The sequence below is a fragment of the Macaca fascicularis genome, chromosome 6 (genome assembly GCF_037993035.2).
Source record: "Macaca fascicularis isolate 582-1 chromosome 6, T2T-MFA8v1.1".
NCBI lineage: Eukaryota > Metazoa > Chordata > Mammalia > Primates > Cercopithecidae > Macaca > Macaca fascicularis.
In genome coordinates, this window is record NC_088380.1 from 18,386,715 (window position 1) to 18,411,816 (window position 25,102).

Sequence of the window (25,102 nt, forward strand, 5' to 3'; positions counted from 1 at the left end):
TCTCTGGTGAATGTTTATTCATTCTTTAACCCAAGTTTCATTTGCTATCTTCTTATTATTCAATTGTAAGAGTTCTTGATGTAATCTAGATACACATGCTTTATCAGATATGTGTTTTGTAAATATATTCCTTTGTTACAGAATGAAACCTGGTTCAAGTTGCCTGGCACAGGAAAGCCAAACATCCACACCAAGATTTTGCAGCTAGAGAAAAGAGGGCATTTATTCGCAGGGCACCAAGCAAGGAGAATTGGTTAACTCACACTTAAGACCTGATCACCCTCATGGCTTCCAAGCAAGAGTGTTTTTAAGTTAAGGGTAAATTTCAGGAAAGAAGAAGTTACAGGCAAAATTGTAAATACACACAGGAGGCTGTATATTGGTTTAACCTAAAAGGGAGGGATATCTTTTAGGTAGGGCTTATAGAACATGGGCAAATTTAAAGATCCTCTGATTTGCAATTGGTTAAGGAAGAAAAGCTTTGTCTAAAATCTTGGGGTCAGCAGAAAGGAACGTTAAGGTCTGGCATGTGGGTGTGACTTTCTCCAGGCCCCTCTAAAAGATCTCCAAAAGAGATTTAGAACAAAGACTGTTGGTAAGAGTTCAGTCCTCAGTTCCCCTTTATCTGAGGTCTATGTGCTAGCAGATGGCATTTTCCATTTGGTGAGGGTCCAGTATTCTGAAAAAACAGCTCAAGGACATATGTTAAGATGTTATCTCTAGTTTTTATAGGGGGCCAGACATCCTGGGACTCTAACATTTTTGGCTATGGTTTTAAGCTGTTATTACCTTCTTGCTTATCAGATTGTTTATTTACTTCTTAGAGCTAGCTAGGTGCCTTGAATTTCCCTTGACGGAACTCAAGATTTTCTTTTCTCTCCACGATTTTTGGGGATGCTGGCAGGCCCCTAAGAGGAGTTTCAGCTTTGTCTGCCTTTTAGTCTGTGGTCTGTCCTTTCATTTTCTTAGCAGTTTTCAAAGAACCAAAGGTGTTTTGAGTGATTTCAATTTATATATATTTTTATAGTTGATGCTTTTCTTCTTCTAAGAAGTATTTGCCTAATCTAAAGTTACAGGATTCTCTCTTCGGTTCTTGTCTAGAAGTTTTAGAAGTTTTATAATTTCAGCCTTTAAAATTAGGCTTGTGAAATTATTCTATCACTTTAGAAAATAATTTGGCAGTTTCTGATAAGTCAAGCATATCTTTAGCATGTGATCTGTCAATCTCACTTCTAGGAATTAACTCAAAAGAAGTAAAAACATTTATCTGTATGAAGTCCTAGGCATATATTTTTACAGTGGCTTTATTCATAATTGCCCCAAATTGTAAATAGCCCAAACATCCATTAACTAATGAATAGATAAACAAATTGTGGTAAATTCATATGGTATAATTAAAGTAAAAACTGATGCATGTAATAACATGGGGTCAGGTCAAAAGCATTATAAGGGAAAATGTCAAACACAGGACCATTACATAGTACACTATTCCATTTATTGACATTTCAGAAAAATCACAGAGACAGAAACCAGATGATCATTTATCAGGTGCTAAGGGTGAGGGAAGGGGATTGATTACAAAGTGGCTAAAATAAACTTTTTGGAGAAATGGAAATGATCTATATCTCAGTTGTGTTAGTGATTGATATGGTTTGGATCCATGTCCCTGCTCAAATCTCATGCTGAATTTTAGTCCTAGTGGGGGGTAATTGGATCATGGGAATAGTTTCTCATGAATGGTTTAGCACCGTCCCCTAGGTGCTGTTCTCATGATAGTGAGCGAGTTCTCACAAAATCTGGTTGCTTAAAGGTCTGTGGCACCTCCCTCCTTGCTCTCTCTTCCTCTTGCTCTGGCCATGTAAGATGTAAGATGTACCTGCGCCCCTTTGCTTTCTACCTAATTGCAAGTTTCCTGAGGCTTCCTCAAAAGCCAAGCAGATCCTGGCACCATACTTCCTGTACAGTCTTCAAAATTGTGAGCCAATTAAACCTCTTTTCCTCATAAAGTACCCAGTCTCCGGTATTTCTTTATAGCAGTGTGAGAAAAGACTAATGCAATGGTTATGTGACATTTTATGTTCTTCAAAACACATTGACCTGTATATATAAAAATGGTGAACCTTGCTATATGTAAATTTTACCTGAAAAAAAATCTGAGTAAATAAAATTTCTTTCAAAGGGTTCAAGCTTTTACAAAAGTATTTTCAAAGAAAAATTTTGGAATCTGTTTGGAAATCTCTCACTCACATTTTTTTCTATGAATGAGCTAATATTTTCTAGGATGTGAGGTAGTCCAACAACAAATTCCTAGCTCTCATATAGGTGCCCATAGATATTGCATAAATTTTCTCCATTTTTATTATAAACAGCACCTATGTCAGTGTTTCCGGCTAGAAAAATTAGACACATATTAGCTTTTTGCTCTTATCCTTAATAAGTTATCTGTTCAATTATTGCTGCCTTTACTGCCTTTGAATCAAATTTATCTTCTTTTCTCTCCTTTCCTCTCACTATGTTAGTCTAGGCTTTTGTGCAATTTGAATTGAATCTGTAAATTTGATCTTAAATTGCTTTTCCTACCCATTGGCTCTAATTCTTTCAGTTCATTTTGAATATGATGACCCAAAACGTCTCAATATGCAGACTTCATCAAATTGCCTAACATATCATGATTACACCTTCCATTTGCCTTTAAATGCTTTGGATAATATGGCTTCAAAGAAAATGTTCTCTAAAGAATAGGTGCTAAAGCATTTTGTTTGGTTTAGCAATTATAATGTATACTGGGAAATAAAGTAAGAATTTATTTTTTCCAAAATTATCCTCCCAAATTAAAGATACGCTTGTGTCCTTACAAAGCCTTCCAAATTTGGGGGTACTTCATCTACTACTTTATTTTGGCTAATAATATATAATTGATGAAAGGCCTTTAGTCTTTAACGATGTCAATAAAAGCTAGTTTAGATGCTCATAGAGGTCTCTTGTTGGAGTAAAATACAGATGCTAAGAAATTTAATAGGGATTCAGTGAGGGATGTGGTCTCACTATTACTGCAAGACTGTACATTGTAAACAAGTCTTTACATATGTTTAATTGATTTCATAAGCTAAATTAGCTAAGAATATATTTCACTATGGTTTAAGTTGGCCAACTTTCTCCTCCCTGCCTTTTGGATGTTCTCTCTCTCTCTCTCTCTCTCTCTATTTATCTATCTTAGAATCCAAATCAGTTGAGAATAACATTGATATATCTACTGCTTATCTGGATTATTTTGACTATCACTGAAAGTTTAATCAATCCATATACTCTATATTTATCTTCTTCAACTTCTAAAAGAAATCAACAACAGATTTTCTATAGAATTTGGTGATGATTGACAAAATTTTGGTGACTTAGTTCACAAAATGCCATAGGTTATAACAAAATGCCATAGGTTGAGCAGTTTATAAAGAGCAGAAATTAATTTCTCACAATTCTGGAGGCTGGAAGTCTGAGACCAGGGTGCCTGCACAGGTGAGAGCCTTTTTGCAGGTGGCAGATAGTCAACTTCTCATATACTCGCATGGTGGAAAGAGAGAGAGCTCTCCGGATTCTCTTTTATAAGGGCACTAATCAAATTCATAGAGGCTGCACCCTCATTACCTAATTACATCCAAAGGCCTCATCTCCTAATAACATCACACAGGGGATTAGGATTTCAATGCATAGGGGACACAAATATCCAGTTTATCACAGCTGGATTTATCGAGCTCTTGATACCAAAAAGTTTTGGAAAATATCTATGCTTGTACCACCTCCTCTCATTAGTCTATGGGAGTACCTTCATAGAAAAATTGAAGCTTTATAGAAAATTGAATTCTTAGAAAACCTTTAGGACTTTGCATTTTTTCAATCATATCCAAACATCTGTTAGAATTTGCCCTTTTCTTATAGCCATTTTTACAACATAATCAATAAAATATGTAATGTACACTGGATAGAGAAGTCAGTTGATATTTAGGAGTCTTTGTCTTTAGCCCTGGGTCTCTGGTCACTTTCCCCTGGGCTTTGATTAGTCACCCTTCAAATGGAGAAGGCAGGTGATACAGTTTGGCTGTGTCCCCACCCAAATCTCACCTTGAATTGTAATAATCCCCACGTGTAAAGGGTGGAGCCTGGTGTAGATCACTGAATCATGAGGGTGGTTTCCCCCATATTGTTCTCATGGTAGTGAATAAGTCTCATGAGATCTGTTGGTTTTATAAATGGGAGGTTCCCTGCACAAGCTCTCTTGCCGGCTGCCATGTAAGACATGACTTTGCTTCTCATTCATCTTCTGCCATGATTGTGAGGCCTCCCTAGCCATGTGGAACTGTGAGTCAATTAAATCTCTTTTCTTTATAAATTACCCAGTCTTCGGTGTGTCTTTATCGGCAGCGTGAGGACAGACTAATATAGTAGGACTGGAAGTTGTGCAGAATCCTTTCAGGCTTTAACACTGATCATATGTTGTTCATAACCATGACAGATACTTACATAGATGTGATATACTCAATATACTCAATATTTGCTATACTCTCCTTTCTTTTAGTTGCAAAATTAATATTTTATTATATGCAGATGGCCTAAAAGATGGGGGCATATTGGATGTTTATTGTGGTTTAGAGTAGAAAAGACAATACCAAAAGTTTATTTTTTCCTCTCTGCTGTAGGAGGGCTTGTGAGGGGTTGAGCCCTATTCGCATTGTTAGCAAATGTTAATGCAAACAGAGGTGAGTCAGCATATCAGTGACTCATAATAACTGTCATAATTGGGCTCATATTTATACATTTTTCTTGTGAGGAGAAAAACAAGCAGAGATAGGAATAATTTTATGATTTTGTGATGATAAATACCTCAATAGGTAGTCATACAGTCAGGAGTAGATGCTACCAATTAACTTTGTGACCAGAAAAGATCCCCCTGTGGGCTTGGGGATCCTGTGTTTACAGTAAAAGTCTCAGCGACCCAAGCCCACGGAGGATCTGAGTGGCAGAGTGTGTGGACAGATGGCCTATTTTCTGCTCTAGGTTTGTGGAAGTTATTACTTTTCCTTTCATGCTTAAATATCTTATATTCATTCCCTGTCATAACTAATATTCTCTATTTCGACTTGGATTTTCCCTCATAGAAACATGATGGTTTTACTGCTGCAGTGAAATTATTTAGGTCTGTAAGTCAAAACTTTTCAAACTATAGAAGGATGATCCAGTTATCTTTCTGAGCAGTAACCATAATTCTCAGACATAAAATCAATATATTCAAATGAAACTGATAAATATAAAACATAAGTGGACTGCAGAAAACCCAGAAAAACCAGACTACACCATTTTCAAATTCATCTAAGATTTACTGTGGAGCCTCCATGTATCAGGCATTTCCCTAGAATTTCAGAAAACCTAAACATAGTGACGACCTAGGAGAAACTTCTTCCCAGGTAAAGAATATTCCGAAGAGAGTATCTCAATTATTTACTGAGAAGTATAATTATTACAAGATTTTCTTCCCACCCAACATAGAGCTCATTTTGACATGCGGAAGGTTAGAAGATATCTTGTAGGGTAGGGACCTTTGTGACTTTATGTGCTTTCCCAACTTATCTGTAAAAATATCTCCTCCCGCATAACCTAACTTTTTAGCCTAACTGGGTAGCCAACTATCGTTTTATTAATTTTAGCAAAAATATCTATGGTTGTGTGTGTGCATGTGTGCATGCATGTGTGCTTGTGTGTTTGTGTTGCTCTGCTTAATAAATTGAGATGAAATTTGTGCTTCCTCTGGCATTAGTTGAGAAAGGGAATAAGTGAAAGAAGCTGAAGTTGTAAAGAGATAGAGGAGATAAGGCAGGGTTCTAGAAGTAAAAAACTCCCTGTAGTGTGAATGGATTTAGACAAAGGGATATGAAATGCTCAATTTTATGTTTGAAGTTCTGTTAGGCTTCTGTGTAACACCGTACTGTTACTTTTTGAATCTCTAATAAAAGCCTATTATTTAAAACTGCTTGGTGAGAGTGGTGTTTGCCAGAAATCAAGATTAAAAGAGACTGTGTACGAGTTGGAGTCAACATAGGTTTGAAGGAAGTTGCCGTTGCTAGAGGAAAGATAAAAGTGAGTTGGGAAAATCAGGAGAGGCAGGGAAGGCTCAGAGCTAGAAGTACAGGTACTTAGGAGAAATATGAGCCCTGATCAACTCCTGTAATTGGGCCTGAGTCGTTTTGCTTTCTTCTTCTTTCTTTTGTGGAAGTTATGACTTTCCCTTTCATGCTTAGAGGCCTTGGAGACATGGACATGGAAGTAACCACCTGGACTGAGATAGAGAAAAATTCTGAAAGTAATATTTATAAATTTAGAATTCCTCCGAAAATCTCTAAAGAAACATTATGATGTCATATCAGCAAGATGGCAGAGTAAAAGATCCCAGTCTTTGTCCTCTATAAGAAAGAATTAGACAGCTCCCTATGAATTAAAATAGCCCTGAGAGCACTCAGGAGCCAAATTAGGATACTGCGGCAACACAGTAAAATAAAATAATGGAGACTAACTCCACAGAAAGGATAGGGAGTATAGTTTCTTTCTGTCTGCATCATTCCATCCTCCATGCAACATGGCTTATGTCAAAAAGATTCTCCTTGGCCCAGAAGTTTTCCTCATGGAGAAAAAGTACAGCAAGTGACCTACCAGCTACCCTATCTTTTCAGGTCACTTCTCTAATGACCTGCTTCAGCTTCACTGCACCCAGATTGCTGGGAAGATCAGCATGCTCAGTATATCTGGGATGTCTGGAGACAGCTGGAACAAAGAAGAGCTGCAGGAGCTGTGAGTGTCAGTCACAACGTGGGTACCACTCTGGTCCTCAGTGGCCTGCTCTTCAAAGGACCCCAGCAGCCTTCACTGCCGAGGACCTCAGTAACCCTCATGGTCACCAGAGAATCCTCACTGCTTCCACCAATGAGAATCCTATCATGTCTGCTTCAAACACCAGAGCCACCACTATGGTAAGTACACCTGTGCCCTGGGCCCTGAAGTCATAATTATTCCATATGTGTCCATGCTCTGTACCTTGGTTTTGCAGCCACCCTGTGAGTGTCTATGCATCACAAACTGGCAAGACCACAGCCATGAGCATTCCTGTGTGCCAGATCTGGCACTAAAATATATCCCCTTAACCATAACTCCCTCTAATGGGAGAAACAGCGAATAGGTGAACCCCAGCAGCCTTCTCCACTGAGAGCCTCAACAACATTCACTGCTGTCACAGACATACACAGCCTTGGTTACTGAGGAATTCAATGGTCTTCTGACCTCAGCTGATGGAGAGAAGTAGACTATATCACTGTGCCCAGAGCCAGAAGCACCTCACTCTACTCAGCTAACACACCCATACCCACTGTAGGTAAAGATCTTTCCTCACCAATACCAATCCATAAATCCTGAAAGAGGTAAATGCTCTCCTAAATGTGCAGATATCAATGCAAGGAAAACAAACAAACAAATCAGGGAAACTTGAAACCACCGAAGGAAAACAACAATTTTCTGGTAGCCAACTGCAATTAAATGGATATATACAAATTATGTAAGCAAAGGTTCAAAATAATCATTTTTAAAAAGCTCAGTGAGCTATAAAACAAAGACAGACAGGCAGACAGTCAACACAACCATATCAGGAAAATAATGCATGAACAAACCTAAAAGTTCAACAGAGATAGAAATCATAAAAAAGAACCAAACAGAAATTCTACAGTTGAATAATTCAATGAATGAAGTTAAAAAATGAAACATAGAGGTCGAACATCAGACTCAATCAAGCAGAAGAATGAAACTACAAACTCAAAGATGGTTCATTGGAAATTATCCAGTGAGAGGAGGAAAAGTATAGAAACAAAAAGAGTGAAGACAGTGCTATGTGATAAAAAATATATATATATATAATTAATAGCCAAACTAGAGGACAAAGAGAATTTTGAAATTAGCAAGAGAATAGAAAAGACCTAGCAAAACCGTATTTTAAAAATTAAGGAGAGATTAAGTTTTCCTCATCCAAACAATCACTGAAGGAGATTTTTAGCACTATACCTGCCTTACAAAAAATACTTAAGGGGATTCTTCAAATTGAAACAAAAATACGCTGAACAGCATAGAAAAGAAAAGAATATTAAAGCATAAATTTCACTGATGAGGGTAAATATGCAGAAATATGTAGATTAATGTAACATTGTAATGGTAGTGTATAATTTAGTTTTAACTCTATTATAAAAGTTAAACGATAAAAATTTGTTTATAGATACACAATATAAAAAGAAACTCTGACTACAGGAACGTAAACTATGTGTATATGTGGGAGTAAAAGTGCAGTGTTTTACATAATTAAAACAGAGAATTACAGCCACGAACTATTTTATGCAAGCTTTGAGCTGATCACAGGAGAAACGTCTCTAATACACAAAGAAGAAAAAGGATGAAAGCAAATTACTAAAAAAATTATCAATTAATAAAGAAATATGGAAACAGAGGAAAAGAATGAGAAAACAACCACAAAATAGACAGAAAACAACAAAATGACAGTACTAAGTACTCACCTATTAATAATGACCATAAATGTAAATGTATTAATTTCATGAATCAAACAGAACAGCTTGGATGAATGAATTAAACAAAATACAATATCCAGTGATATGCCATTTACAAGAAACTCACTTTAGATTTAAAGACTTGAAGTGGCTGAAAGTAAGAGGATAAGAAAGCTATTTCACATAAATGGTAAACAAAAGAAACCAAAAGTGGCTACACTTACATCATAAACAATATATGTAAAGTACAAAATGATCTCTAAAGACTAATGTCATTATGAAATGATAAAAGGGTCAATTCAATAGGAAGATATAACAGTTAAATAAACACTCAACATCAGAGCACTTGTATATAAAGCAAGTACTGCCAAATCTGAAGATAGAAATCGACAGCAAAAAAATAAAATCTCAATATCACACACAAAATATTGAATAGAACATCCAGACAGAAAATCAGTAAGGAAACAGCTGCCTTGAACAACAATATGCCAAACTGACGTAACAGACATGTACAGAACTTTCTACCCAATAGGAGATGGGCACTCATTCTTCTCAAATGCACATAGAGCGCTCTCTGGGATATAGCGTAGGTTAGATCTTAAAACAAGCCTTAACAAATTTAAGAAGATCAAAATCATGCCAAATATCTTTTCTGAACACAATGAAATGAAACTAGAAACCAAAAACAGCAAGAAAACAGAAAAATTTACAAATACTAGGAAACTAAACAACACACTATTGAATAGCCATTGGATCAAAGAGGAAATCAAAAGGGAATTTAAAAATATCTTGAGATAAACAAAAATAACACAACATACCAATAGCTATGGGATGCAACAAAAACAGTACTAACAGGAAAATTTATTGCAGTAAACTACTACATTAAAAAAGGAGAAATATCTCAGGTAAAATAATCTAACTTTATACTTCAAAGAATTTGAAAAAGAAGCAAAAACTAAGCCCAAAGTTAGGAGAAGGAAGAAAATAATAAAAATTAAAGCAGAAATAAATCAAGCAGAGAATGAGAAAACTACAGAAAAAATCAGCAAAATCTTTTTTTATTTAAATTTTCAATTTTTATATTTCGTAGGTACATTCTAGTTGTATATATTTGTGGGGTATATGAGATGTTTTGATACAGACATCCAATGTGTAAGAATCACATCATGGAAGATGGGGTATCCATCCCCTCAAACATTTTTCCTTTGTATTACAAACAATCCAATTATATTCTTTTAGTTAATTTACAATGTACACTTTAATTATTATTGACCCTAGTCACCCTGTTGTGCTGTCAAAGACAAGGCCTCATTCATTTCTTCTAACATTTGTTTTGTACCCATTAATCATCCCCACCTCTTTGTCACCCCTCAACCACTACCATTCCCAGCCTGTGGTAACCATCCTTGTACTCTATATCCGTGGGTTCAATATCCATGGGTTCACTTACTTGTGAGATCTCACACAAGTAAGTGAGATCATGAAATGTTTATCTTTCTGTACCCAGCTTATTTCACTTAACATAATGACCTCCGGTTCCATCCATGTTGTTGCAAATGAGTGAATCTCATTCTTTTTTATGGTACTCCATTGTGTATATATATGACATTCTCTTTATCCATTCATCTGTTGATGAACACTTAGGTTGCATTCAAATCATGGCTATTGTGAACATAACTGCAACAAACATGGGGTGCAGCTATTTCTTTCATATATTTATTCCCCAGATTTTGGGTATATACCCAGTAGTGGGATCGATGGATCATATGGTAGTTCTATTTTTAGTTTTTTGAAGAATATGCAAGCTGTTCTCCACAGTGGTTGTAATAATTTACATTCCCACCAACAGTATATGAGGTTTCCCTTTTCTCTATATTCTTGCCATCATTTGTTATCGCCTGTCTTTTGGATATAAGCTCTTTTAATTGAGCGTGAGATAATATCTTATTGAAGTTTTGATTTGCATTTCTCTAATGATTAATGATGTTAATCACCTTTATGTCTCTTTGCCATTTATATATCTTCTTTTGAGAAATGTCTACTCAAATCTTGCCCATTTTTAAAACAGGTTATTAAATTTTTTTCTATAGAGTTGTTTGAGATTCTTATATATTCTGGTTATTAGAACATTGTCAAATGAGTAGTTTGCAAATATATATTCTCCCATTCTGTGGGTTGTCTCTTTACTTTGCTGTTTTTATTTTTTTATTATTTTTTCTGTGCAGAATCTTTTTAACTTGGTGTGATACCATTTGTTTATTTTTGCTTTGGTTGCCTGTGCTTGTGGGGTATTGCTCAAGAAATTTTTGCCCACTCCAATGTTCTAGAGAGTGTCTCCAATGTTTTCTTGAGTAGTTTTATAGTTTGAGGTCTTAAAGTATTTAATAGATTTTGATTTAATTTTTGTACGTAGTGAGATACAGGGGTCTAGTTTCATTCTTCTGCAAATGGATATTCAGTTTTCCCAGCACCATTTATGGAAGAGACTCTTTTCCCCAGTGTATATTCTTGGTAACTTGGTTGAAGATGAGTTCACTGTAGGTGTTTGGATTTGCTTTTGTGTTCCCTATCCTGTTCCATTGGTTCATGTGTCTGTGTTTATATGGTTACCATGCTGTTTTGGTTACTATAGCTCAGTAGTATGATTTGAAATCAGGTAATGGGATTGCTCTAGTTTTGTTCCTTTTGCTTAGGATAGCTTTGACTATTCTGGGTCTTTTGTGGTTCTATATAAAATTTAGGATTTTTTTTTCTATTTCTGTGAAGAATGCCATTGGAATTTTGATAGAGATTGCACTGAACCCTTAGACAACATTGATTCTTCCAATCCATGAATATGAATATCTGCCCATTTTTTGGTGTCTTCTTCAATTTCTTTCATCAGTGTTTTATAGTTTTTGTGATAGAGATCTTTTAATTTTTTAGCTAAGTCAGTTCCTAGGTATTGAATATTATTTGTGACTATTGTAAATGGGACTACATTTTAAATTTCTTTTTCAGTTTGGCCACTGTTGGTATATAGAAATGATACTGATTTTATTATATTGATTTGGTATCCTGCAACTTTACTTAATTTGTTTATTAGCTTTAATAATTTTTTGTATAGTCTTTAGGTTTTTCCAAATATGAGATCATATCATCTGCAAATGAGAAAAATTTGACTTTCTTTCCAATCTGAATGTGAGTTATATCTTTCTCTTGTTTGATTGCTCTAGTTAGGACTTCCAGTACTATGCTGAATAACAGTGGTGACAGTGGAAGACCTTGGCAAGTTTCAGATCTTAGAGGAAAGCTTTCAGTTTTTCTCCATTTGGTATGATGCTAGCTATGGGTCTGCCATATATGGCTTTTATTATGTTGAGTATGTTCTATATATACGCAGTTTTTTAGAGTTTTTATCATAAACAAATGTTAAATTTTAGCAAATACTTTTGCAGCTTCAATTAAAATAATCATATGGTCTTTGTTCCTCATTCTGTTGATTTGATGTATCACATTGATTGATTTGCATTTGTTGAACCATCCTTGTATTCCAAGAATAAATTCCACTTTGTCATGATGAATGATTTTTTTAATGTATTGTTTAATTCAGTTTGCTGATATTTTGTTGAGAATTTTTTAAGCAGTTTTTTTTTTGAAAAGAAAAAACAATGGAAAAACCTTTAGCTAGACCACCTAAAATAAGAGAGAATGGACTCAAATAATAGAATCAAAAATGAAAGAGGGAACATTACAATACATGCCTCATAATTAAAATGGGTCTTAAGGGACTACTATGAACAATTATATGCCAACAAACTGGATAACAAAGAAGTCATAGATAAACTCCTGGAAACACACAACCTGCCACAACTGAATCAACAGGAAGCAGCCCTAACAGACTGATAACAAATAAAGAGATTTAATCAGCAATTGGAAAATCCCCCAAAAAAGAAACACCTAGGACCGGATGACTTCACAGATTGATTCTACCAAATATTCAAAAAAGCATTCATATAAATCCTCTTTAAACTGCTCCATTAATTTAAAAAGGGAACACTTTAAAACTCATTCTATAAGGCCAATGTCATAATGTGTTAGGTTGGTGTAAAAGTAATTGTGGTTTTTGCCATTAATTTTAAACCATCCTAATATAAAAACCAGACAAAAACACTATAAGGAAAAAAAAATCCTACAGGTCAACATGCATGATAAACATAGATGCAAATATTCTTAATAAAATACTAGCAAACTAAGTTCAATAGTACATTAAAATAATCTCACAGCATGGCCAAGCATAATTTATCCATGTGATGCAAGAATGATCAGCATATGCAAATCAATAGATGTGCTATTCTACATTAACAAAATGAAAAAAGAAATCATCTCAATAGATACAGAGAGGGCATTTGACAAAACTCAACATCTATTCATGATTAAAACTCTTAACAAAATAGGTATAGAAGAAACTTATCTCAACACAATAAAGGCCATATACTCTAAGCCCACAGTTAACATCATACTCAACAGTGAAAAGTTGAAAACTTTTCTCCTAAGATCAAGAGCAAGATAAGGAGGCCCACTCTAATCACTTTTATTCTATATATTTCTGGAAGTCCTAGCCAGAACAAGTAGAAAAGAAAAAAAAAAAGGTATTCCAATAAAAAAGGAAGAAGTAAAATTATATCCATTTGCAGACAACATGACCACAGAAAACCCTGAAGAGTAGATTTCAATTGATCTTAAAAAAAAATAATAAAAAAGGTATCTTTGTGAAGTAAAAAAGAAGAGAAAGCCCTACAACACAACAAAAACCCCTGTAATAATTAATAAACCAGTTTAATAAAGTTGCAGGATACAAAATGAACATACAAAAATTGTGTTTCTATACAGAAATAATACACTATCCAAAAGGAAATTTAGAAAGCAATCTCATAATAATCACAAAAAGGATAAAACACTTGGAAATGAACTTAACTAAAGAGGTAAAAAGTTTGTATACTAAAAATTATAAATAATTGATAAAGGAAATTGAAGAAAATACTGAAAAATGGAAAAATTATTCCCAGTTCAGGGGTTGGAGTCTTAATATTGTTAAAATGTTTATTCATACTACCCAAAGTGATGTATAAATTCAACACAATCCCTACCAAAATCCCTATTATATTTTTATAGAAAGACAAAACCAATGCCAACATTCATGTGGAACCACAAAGGACCCCAAATAGCCAAAACAATCTTGAGCAAGAACAAAGCAAGAGACATCATGCTTCCTGATTTAAAAATGTCTTACAAAGTTACAGTAATCAAAACAATATGGTACTGGCAGGAAAGAACAGATATATAGATCAATGAAACAGAACCTAGAGATAAAAGATAAATCTATCAGTCTATGATTCTTTGATCTCAAGGGTGCCAAGAATGGCTACAGGTGCCCGCCACCATGCCAGGCCAATTTTTTGTATTTTTAGTAGAGCTGGGGTTTCACTGTGTTAGCCAGAATGGTCTGGTCTTAATCTCCTGACCTCGTGATCCATCCTCCTTGGCCTCCCAAAGTGCTGGGATTACAGGAGTGAGCCATCACACCCTGCCCATACATTTTAAATACATACAATTTTTAATTGTAAATGACACCTCACCAAGTTGGGGGGCTGAGGGAGGGAAGAAACGTTATGACCAGAGTTTTTCTCATTTAAAAATTGCATTGTTAGAACAGTAGTGGAAGTTTATCTATCCAAAGAAAGAAACAGCATAAACTAAAAAAAAAAAATTCATAATAATAATAATAATAATAATGCTACTGGACTAGGCCCTCCTGAACTTCCAGCTGAAAACTTTTTTCCAAACTGTGAACTAGGGAAATTGTACAGCTCATTTTCTTTATTTCTTGTCTTTCAGGGATCACTGTCTTTCATTGTCTGATATTTATTGAAAACTTGTTTCTTTTCAGCTTTTTATTGTTTCAGGTAAGTGTGTCAATCCAGTCACTGTTCCCTCAGCTGGGTTGGAAGTGGAAGTCTTCTTGAGAGTACTGTGATGTTCTGTCCCATATTTGCCTTTTGCTTTAAGCAGAGCCAGAGTCAAGACTTAGGTGCAAGTAGTGTATTTGGAACATGATTCCAGGAAGCAGGTGAAAGAGAGATAGTTGAAGGGATTGCCAATAAAAATGTTTTGTCGAGTTATTCCTCTTACTGATTATTCAAAATTACCATGTCTCCAACAACTTTTTAACTCATTTATGTCAATGTGAACTTAAAAAAAAATTAAATTAGATGTCCTTGTGGGTATTATTGTGCACAAAAAATTAGCTTAGAGTTGCTTTATTTTTTATATTAATATTCCATTTACTAAAATTTAAATGTAAAACTGTTAAACTCTGATTTATCATTTAGCTTTTAACTACATATCTGATTATTGCCTTGGTAAAGCTAATACATTTTAATGATTACATTAAAGACAGTTTTACAAAAGGATTCAAATATATAACATATTTTACTATTTTTAAAATCATAATTTTAATACATTTGATTCTTATTTTAATGGGTATCATTTTCCTCACCCAAAATAAAAATGAAATTCCCACATTTAAAAATAGTTATTGGAAATCTAGAAAATTAGACTTATGCCTTGGCTGACTCCAATTATTTTAAAGGTCTAATTGTTTTGTAAGGCTAGTGGAATTTCAAGTTAAAATTGTGAGTAAAAAAAATTAGTTATATAGACACATTAAGTTTAAATTATAAACTAATCTGCTACTGCAATAAGGAAAAGTGTCTTAAAAGCTACATAAACTAAAAACATAAAATATGAGAATTTTTCTTTAATACAGAATTATCACTATTCAAGATTTAATTACCTTTGTCATTAATACTTAATTTTAAAACTTTAAGAGTAAAACATGTTTAACCAGTAGTGAATCAGCAATACCATTTTAAGAGGATTTTAGAATCAGTTTTCAGGCTTAATTGTTTTTGGCTTAAATGCTCAGTTCACCTAGAAAATAGTCTGCAATAACACATATCAAGCTGTTTGACAGTAACTTCATCTGCAAAGGCAGTAGTATTGACAGAGGAGAAATGAAAGGGGGATTTTTCACATTTACTCCATTTACTTGTAGGTTGTTTGATTTTTAAAAATAAACATGTTTTTATGTATGACAAGTAATTTCCTAAATTCCTCTTCACCATAGAAGACTTGGAATATGTACAATATGTTATCCCTTTAAAAAATGCTCAGTTGGCTTAGGTTGTGTGGCAACCAAGTATTAGGACAAGATAGGAAATCTTGGAGTAGCAGATTTTATCCATGATTTTACCTGCCAGGTGAGCCAATTTTTAAAAATAGTTGGTCCATAAATGAGGAGCTCTCTTATCCCATCTCTCCCTTATTAAACTGAAACATTCCTAAACTTCTGATTTACTGGAATCCCCAAGTAGGTTTTTACAATTGCCACATGAGTTTTACATATTTTATTCCATTCGCTTATACTATTGTGACACTAATTCATCCTTTTAGAGATTACTTTTTGAGTGTTTCCTATGTGGCCAGCATTGCTCTAGGAAGTTGAGAATATTGTTGAACAAGACAAAAATTCCTGCCTTGTAGAGCTTACACACTAACAAAAGGAAAGAAACACTGAATGACAAGGATGCCAGGTAAATAAAAGGTTTAGTAGGTACACATAAGTAAATTATTTGATATGTTAGAAGGGGATAAGTGTTAAAAAATAAAGAAAAATATTGAACAGAGTGTGGGATTGTGAATGCTGTGGAGAAAGTGTTATCAGGATGCAAAAATTGTATAAGATGGTCAGGAAGGATCTCCTTAGAAGGTGTTATTTGAGAAAGAGATTGAAGTAATTAAAGAAGCTAGTCCAAGTGGTTATTAGGGGAAGGGTGGTCCAGGCAATGGGTACTGATAGAGCCAATGAGCTAGGGCTAAAGCATGCCTATTGCCTTTGATGAAAGCAATGATTGGTGTGGCCAGAAAGCTGTCAGCGGAAAGACGAATACAGAGGGCATTGTAGATGATTGTCAGGTCTATGATATTATGATTCAGGATATGAAGACCCATGGCTGGGTTGAGGAATGACACAATCTGGCTTAAGAATCCCTGTGGCTGCTGTATTGGGAATAGAATGTGGAATGGTTGGCAAGGAGAAATTAGAAAGATTTATTAGAAATCCATGGCAGTAATCCAAGAAAGAAAGAGTGGTTGCAAAGTCCAGGTTGAAAGCAGTAGATGTGGTGAGGATTATGGACATGTTTTTAAGATTAACCTACCAAATCTCCTGGCAGATTGAATGTGGGATGTGAGAGAAAGGAGAGTGTCAATATGGCACCAAGTGAATTATGAGAAAATGGAAAGATGGGATTGTTATCAGGTAGGATGATGAATGAGCATCTAGAGTACAATCTAGTACATGTTGAGAATGAGCTTCCTACAGGACATCCAAGGAATGATTCAAATCAATAGCTGTAGTGATGTTCAGAGCCCAATATGAAAACTTAGAATGTAGAAGAACAAAAATGATGGGAGGGATAGGGATCTTGGAGCAACTAACACAAAGAGAAATTGTGTCCAGTTATTGAGATGACTTCGGGTGACTCAATGTAGTTAACAGTGACGAGGCTAAGATAGGTAGAGATGAGGCAGGCTGGAATCTTGGAGCCCCTCTTGATCTGTGATGACAACAGTTGAAGGCTATACACTCAGTATAACTCTTCACCAGGATGGGGGAAACCCAGTCTAACTTGAGTGTGAACTTTGTCTCTTGTGTGACCTGAACACTTCCACGGAAGGTGCAGCGATCCCACCTGTGACTCCCGTCACTCCTGATGAGAGTGACCTGAGGCCCGGTGCAGTGGCAATTTGGTGCCTCTTCTTGACCCTAAATGATGGTCTCAGTACTGGGACTTTTACATTTAATTCACTTCCTCCAGTCCATTTTCTATATCAGTGGTCTCCAAATTAGGGAGGGTAATGTCTAATTAATAAAATATATTAACTCTTCTATTTGTGTTAGTTTTATATAAAGCATTGTGTAGATTCAGGAAGTTCACAAAGATCACTCACATATTTTTTCCTCCTCTGATTTGCAACTACTTCTACCTTTTTTAGTTTACCATCTTACTATTTGTCAGTCTTTTAGAGACAGAGTCTCATTCTGTCACCCAGGCTAGAATACAAATCAAAGCACACTTCAAAGCACGCAATCAAAGCAGACTTCATCCTCAAGCTCCTGGGCTTAAGCTGTTATCCTGCCTCATCCTGTCAAGTAGCTAGAACTACAAATGCACACCACCACATTTGGTTATTTTGTTGTTGTTGTTGTTAAGGGATGGGGTCTCACTGTGTTGCCTAGGCTGGCTGGCCTTATACTCTTGACCTCAAAGGATCTTCCCACTTTGTCCTCCCAAAGTGCTGGGATTACTGGCATGAGCCATTACACTAAGCTCCTATTTATCAATCTTTTGTCAGAATGGAGAAAGGAGCTCTTGAATAGCTTCCATACTAATTTTTTTTTAAAGCTTCTAGTTTTAGTTTTGTGTTTTTTCCTCACTTCTATGAATTCCGACTGCCTCAGATTTCTTAGTCTTTTGGAACTTTGCAGCATAAATTAGGATGTTATAAAATGACTTTTCACACTTAGCTTTAGCTTAGCTTTAATTTCTTAAGTCATATATCCCTAGTCCTTGTACTTTTCAGCTTCCAACATTTTATTGCTGTGGTCTCCTCTCTATTTTTCTTTGTGGTTTAATGATATTCACATTACATTTTTACTGTTATTTATTGGGGTTTGGGGAGAAAGCCAAAGTAGATGTGTATGTTAAATATGGTAACTTTACCTGGAAGTATTTTATGTGTATTAAAGTTATTAATATTCATGGCATATAATGATATAACTTATACTTGAAAGCACATATATTTTACTGATAGGTTGCACAAGACAAATTTTGGAGATCAATGTTCACATTGGCCAGAATGTTCCTTCTAATTTAATAAATTATATTGATTGTAAATTGTGCCAGAGATTCTGCAGAGCTTGTAGATTTCCTATCAAACAAAACGTGTTCGTGTGAAACATCAATTCCTCTATATTTGAGAGCAGACACAAATCTTTTTAAATAAAGAAGCTATTTAAATCTGGTGGGTGAGCATCAAGAACAGTGAGACATCTGTCCATTTAAATTATTGGAAAATTGAGTACTTCAAGACATCAAACACGCAGATGCTCTTATGCAGTAAAATATGTACAATCTAATGATGTGGCTTTAGTGATGAGAAAGGGTCAGGTGAAGTACAGATCCTGCATCGATTCCCAGTTGTAGAAATGTTGTAATACCCTAATTTCACAGCTGCAATCTACCTTCAGCATAATAATGTCTGTGACAATAAAGTGCCACTGGTACAGTGTCATAGAAACTGCTCACCTGGAAAGAATTCACGAAAACATTTAGGTCTGGGTATAGGAATCAGATCAATTTTTATTTTTGAGAGCTCTTTGGTAAAACTTAAATCTGATAGTTGAGACCACTATTTGCTTTAACTTTACATATGACTTTAAAGTGTGTGTGTGTGTGTTTTTTTTTTTTACATACTATTGGATAACAGACTTTAGCTTTGATTATTGAGAAAGTTGGATTTTTTTTCTCCCTTTCAGGGATTAGAGGGTGTATATTATTTGGGGCTAAATTGTTACGCTATGCCAAAATGATTTTTTCTTCTTAAAATATTTGTTTAAATTTTGTAATAAAAAGAGAAATCAAATAAATCTTGATCTTGGTCATTTCCTGTGCCCCTTCATCCTGTGTTATATTAAGATGTAATGATATCTGAAGCATCCTCTTTCTGAAACCACCATTCATTATGTAATTACAGGTCTGCCAAGTACCAGCCTTAAGCCAGCATAAGGTATAAAATGAATGAGCCAAGACTCCGCCTGTGACATGTTACTGTACACCTCAAGAAGAACCCTGGCAGTATGTTAAAAAGTAAAATATTTTAATGCAATTTAGTTTAGACTGTGTTTCTTTCATTCTGCCTTCCTTTCTATCACATGTCCCTTCACGTAGGGTGGATCAGGTCCATTTGGGATTCAGGTAAGGGGAGGTAGAGACAGTGATACCATTGGTTTGTGTTCGGGGGATATGACTGGGTGTGTCACAGTCATGTTCACGTATAGTTCAGTTGTCATCTATTTCAGCATTTCCTTTAGCACACAGCACTGGGTATATATGAGTTGTAAAGAAACACATTTTGAAATGTACAGAAGCAGAAGCACGTCATTGGAAAATGTGTCTCGTCATTGGATGTGTAAAACTGAAGTGCAAGATTTAGCTCTCACTGAGCTTGTTGAAACAGAGAACCTTTCCTTTAAAACCGGACTAAACAAAGCAGTAAATAAAATTATAAGCACACCACATTTTACTTTGTATGGAAATCATGTAAAACACATTTTATTGGAGTTCTCAGGTTTTTAGGACGCAAATGTGTGGCAGCTCTACAAATAGCAAGACCGTCTATATGTGCAGTCATAAGCTTTATGTATCTCAACATATCAGATCCTAGTGGATCTGATGCAGTTTAGTCTGCTGAATTCTAATGGTTCAATATGAAACTGCAGGAAAAAATTGCCCCCAGCATAGCAAAATGGCCCACCAGTCTTACATATTTCATCATTAAGTCAATATATGCTGTCTAAGAATGACTTTATTACACAAATATGTAGCTCAACCTCAAATAGTGACAATTTAATCTGACAGCACTGTTAAAAAATAATTTTCAAAAGAAATTTCAAATCGTGACTTCATGCAGATGGAAAAATGAATCCGTGTTAAGGATTTTATTTAACTCATTAATTAGGAAACTGGGAAGATGTTTAAGTAGCTGAAAGGGAAATCCAGAAAACATATTTAAAGATCAGGAATATGGAAATGAATGTGCGAATGGAAATAAAACTCTTCAGTCACAATGGGGGAGAGATGCTTTCTGTGTCTACAGACAAGAATTTGATTATTGCTATCAATTATTGATAGCCTACAGAGCTATAAAATATCAGAATCAGAATAAGGTAACTCACAAGGTGTGCTCTAGACAGGGGTGGACAAACCTTTTCTGTAAAGAGCTACGTAGTAAATATTTTAGACCTTGTGGGCCATATTGTCTTTGCCATAACTACTCAACTCAGCCACTGTGGAGCTGAAGCAACCATAAATAATATGGAAATACATTGTTGCGACTATGTTCAAATACCATTTGATTTACAAAAACAGATGATGGACCGGATGTGGCCAGAGGCTGTGGTTTGCCAACTTCTGCTCTAGACAATGTGCGGTGGTTCATTGATGCATGTCTTTCCTCTTATACTCTTAAGTTCTAGGCTGAAGAATTCCTGATCATTGCTCAGATGTTCAAAGCTAGACTGCAACTTTGGGAGAGCACTAGTTTAGTTGTGATTCACACTTACTCTGAAATCTATTTTTTTTGAATTTGTGCATAAAGAAAAGGAATAAATTAGGATTCCTGCCTGAACATTTCAAATCTCAGGGGGACCATGGACTTGATGTTTTTCCTTTGGTCTTGCATTGTCATCAAAATTCAATTATGTCTCAGGATTTTTCTCCCATAATTAATATGCATACATACATACATACATACATATATATATATATGTATATATTCTCAGAGGCAAAAAGTTTTGAGTGCTGACCTTGTCTGGTTTCATTCATTTCTTCTTCTAGGTTTTGGTGTAGTAAAAAATTATGTGAGGGTTGTTACTTTTAGGAAGATTTTTAAAAAGAAAATTAACCATTATATTTTAGTGTCTTTGTCTGGAGGGTTTGTCTGAATTTTTCAGTTAGCGTTATTGAACAGAAGTCTCATTCTGTTGATTCTTTAAATACTTTAAATGTCCACTTAGTGTCACATAAAATAATAAAATGATCTTCACTGAATATTTTTCTGACTTTATATAGTCTCATTAACAATACTAAGACATATTATTTTGCTCATTCTTTTCTATTCTGAACCACTTCTTTTGGCTCTAGAAAACCTGGAATTAATATGCTTTGATAAAATAATTAAAGATGATACTACACTATTTGGAATATCTTAACACTGATTTCATAAATGATGAAGTGTGTTTAGATATTTAAAATACATTTTTATTCATTAATGTTGAGTAACTTTTAAAAAATGAATCTACTATATAAGAAATTTTATACATGTGTCTGACTACAGATGTAATCCTTTAGGGATAAGAATAGTGTTCTGTATCCCAAATTATAATTTTTTACTTCTACCAAACCACTCAAAGTAAGAAAAAAGGCAAAATTATGAGACCACATGTATGAAAGCGGTAAGGAAATCTATTTTAAATAAGCAAAAATTATAAATTACAAATAAATTTAAACATTTAAATATTTTAAATTAAAAGCATAGTCTCTATGACAAAATGTATGTTACACAAAATACAAAGATGAAACACAAACTAGGAGATGACATTGATAATTTATAGATACAAATTGTTAATTGATATATACCCAGAATCTAGAATGAATGGCAATTTAGAAAATATAGCCAATGCAATAGAAAAATTGGCAATAATATGAATTCCTCAATGCTGAAATTCTCATGGCTAATAATCCCGAATGGCCAATAAACTGATGATGAAGTTCCCAACCTTCTTATATGCTATCAAGGGAATTAAAACCAAAAACTTAAAAAAAAAAGAGAGAAATAACTTTGTACTCTTAAAAATGGTAAATATCACAAAACCCTTCTGTTTGTTAATTGTCCAGTCATATGGTACCACCTAAACCTATGTAGTGCAGAAATGCCTGGAAGGGAGAGAGACCAGTGCATTTGTTGAATGGCACAAATGCTCTCAACACCATACATAACCAATTGGTAATGTCTGTTAAAGTCGAAGCTATGCGTAAGTGATGACTTGGCATTTCAACTTCTAGGAATCAGTTGAAGATACTTTTGCACATGCACAAAAGGAGGCACAGAAAGAAAAGCTTTATTTTTTGTTTTATTTTTTATTATTTCAGTAGTTTTGGGTATCAGATGATGGTTGGTTACACGCATAAGTTCTTTAGTGGCGATTTCTGAGATGGTGATGCAACCATCACCCAGCCAGTGTGCACTGTACCCCTTGTGGAGTCTTTTATCCATCCACTCTGTCCCACCTTTACCCTAGTATCCCCGGAGTCCATTATCTCATTCTTATGCATTTGTGTCCTCATAGCTTAGCTCCCACTTATAAGTGAGAACATACCATGTTTGCTTTTCCATTCCTGAGTGGCTTCATTTAGAGTAATGGTCTCCAACCCCATCCAGGTTGGTGTGAATGTAATTATTTTGTTCCTTTTTTTGGCTGAGTAGTATTCCGTTTTATATATATATATGTTTATATATATATGAATGTATAATAGGGATATATATGAATATACAATAGGGATATATATGAATATATAATAGGAATATATATACCATTTCTGTGATATAGATATACAGATATATAATATATATTCTGTGATATATATGATATACAGATATATATATATTTTATCTATCTATCTATCTATCTATCTATCTATCTATCTATCTGTCTATCTCACAGTTTCTTTATCCACTCATTAATTGATGGGCATTTAGGCTGGTTCCATATTTTTGCAATTGCAAATTGTGCTGCTATAAACATGCCTGTGCAAGTGTCTTTTTCATGTAATGACTTCTTTTCCTCTGGGTAGATACCCAGGAGTGGGATTGCTGGATCAAGTGGTAGTTCTTTTTTTTACTTCTTTAAGGAGCCTTCATACTGTTTTCCATAGTGGTTGTACTAGTTTACATTCCCACCAGCAGTGTAAAAGTGTTCCATTTTCACCACATTCACACCAACATCTGTTATTTTTTGATTTTTAATTATTACTATTCTTGTAGGAGTAAGGTGGTATCGCATTGTGGTTTTGATTTCTCTGATCACTAGTGATGTTGAGCATTTTTTCATGATTTTTGGCCATTTGTATATATTCTTTTAAGAATTGTCTATTTATGTTCTTAACCCACCTTTTGATGGGATTTTTTGTTTTTTCTTGCTGATTTGTTAGAGTTCCTTGTAGATTCTGGATATTAGTCCTTTGTTAGATGCATAGATTGTGAAGATTTTCTCCCACTCTGTGGGTTGTCTGTTTACTCTGCTGATTATTTCTTTTGCTGTGCAGATGTTTTTTAGTTCAATTAATTCCTGTCTATTTGTCTTTATTTTTCTTGCATTTGCTTTTGATTTCTTGGTCATGAACTCTTTGCCTAAGCCAATGTCTAGAAGAGTTTTTCTGATGTTATCTTCCAGAATTTTTATGGTTTAATGTCTTAGATTTAATTCTTTGATCTGTCTTAAGTTGATTTTGTATAGGGTGAAAGATGAGGATCCAGTTTCATTCTTCTATATGTGGCTTGCCAATTATCCCAGCATCGTTTGTTGAATCAGGTATCCTTTTCTCACTTTATGTTTTTGTTTGCTTTGTTGAAGATCAGTTGGCTGTAAGTATGTGGCTTTATTTCTGGGTTCTCTCCCCTTTCCCCTAGGGATGGGGCTTCCTGAGAGCTGACTGCAGTGATTGTTACTGCTTTTCTGGGTCTAGCCACCCAGCAGGGCTACCAGGCTCTGGGTTGGTGCTGGGAATTGTCTGTAAATAGTCCTGCAATGCGATTCATCTTCAGATCTCCCAGCCATGGATAACAGCGCCTGCTCTGTTGGAGGTGGCAGGGGAGTGAGGTAGACTCTGTGAAAGTCCCTGGTTGTAGTTTTTTTTTTTTTTTGGTGCACTGGTTTTATTGAATGCTGGTTATGCTAGCAGTGACGTCGTCACGTGGACAGACTCAGGACCTCTGGTTAGCCAAGCCAGGATGTTGCAGGTGGTGGAATTAGCTGTTGTTTTCTCCTTGTATGGAGCAGGATTGTTCTGTTGTAACTTGGCCTACAGCCAGGTGGCACTTTCAAGTGATCACCAGCTGTGGTAACAGAAGAGGGATATAAGCTTGCCCTAAGTTGGCCAGGTATTCACATTTCTCGGGCAATGGGTGGGGCCATAGAGCTCCAAGGAATTTATGTCTTTTGTCTTTGGCTACAGTGCAGGTAGAGAAAGACCAGCAGGTGGAGACAGGATTAGGCGTGTCTGAGCTATGGCTCTGTTTGGGTGGGGCTTGCTGTGGTCACTGTTGGGGGTAGGGGGTGGTTCTCAGGACAATGGAGTTATGTTCCAAAGGGGATTATGGCTGTCTCTGTTGTCTCATACAGGTTGCCAGGGAAGCCAGAAGTGATAAGCTTCACCCAGCTCCTATGCAGCCAGCAGGGGCAGTCTCACTCCCGCTCTGCCCCACCAACAGTGCTGAGTTTATATCCAGGCAGCTGGTGTGTAGTGCTGAGATCTTTTCCCAGGCTACAGGCCTCCCTGCTGAGAAAGCAAGCAGGGTTTTCAGGCCTTGTCCCTCTCTACCCACCTACAGCATCAGCTGTGGCTTCTGTGCTT

The 25,102-nt window shown here is 35.4% G+C and overlaps 1 long non-coding RNA gene across 1 annotated transcript; it reads left to right on the forward strand.

Annotated features, from left to right (window-relative positions):
- The first annotated feature begins 4,622 nt into the window (after nt 1-4,622).
- LOC135971093 (uncharacterized) lies at nt 4,623-19,580 on the forward strand. Its single transcript, XR_010587171.2, has 3 exons — nt 4,623-7,013; nt 14,463-14,530; nt 19,446-19,580. It is a non-coding gene; the product is annotated as an uncharacterized lncRNA (long non-coding RNA).
- The last annotated feature ends 5,522 nt before the right edge of the window (nt 19,581-25,102 follow it).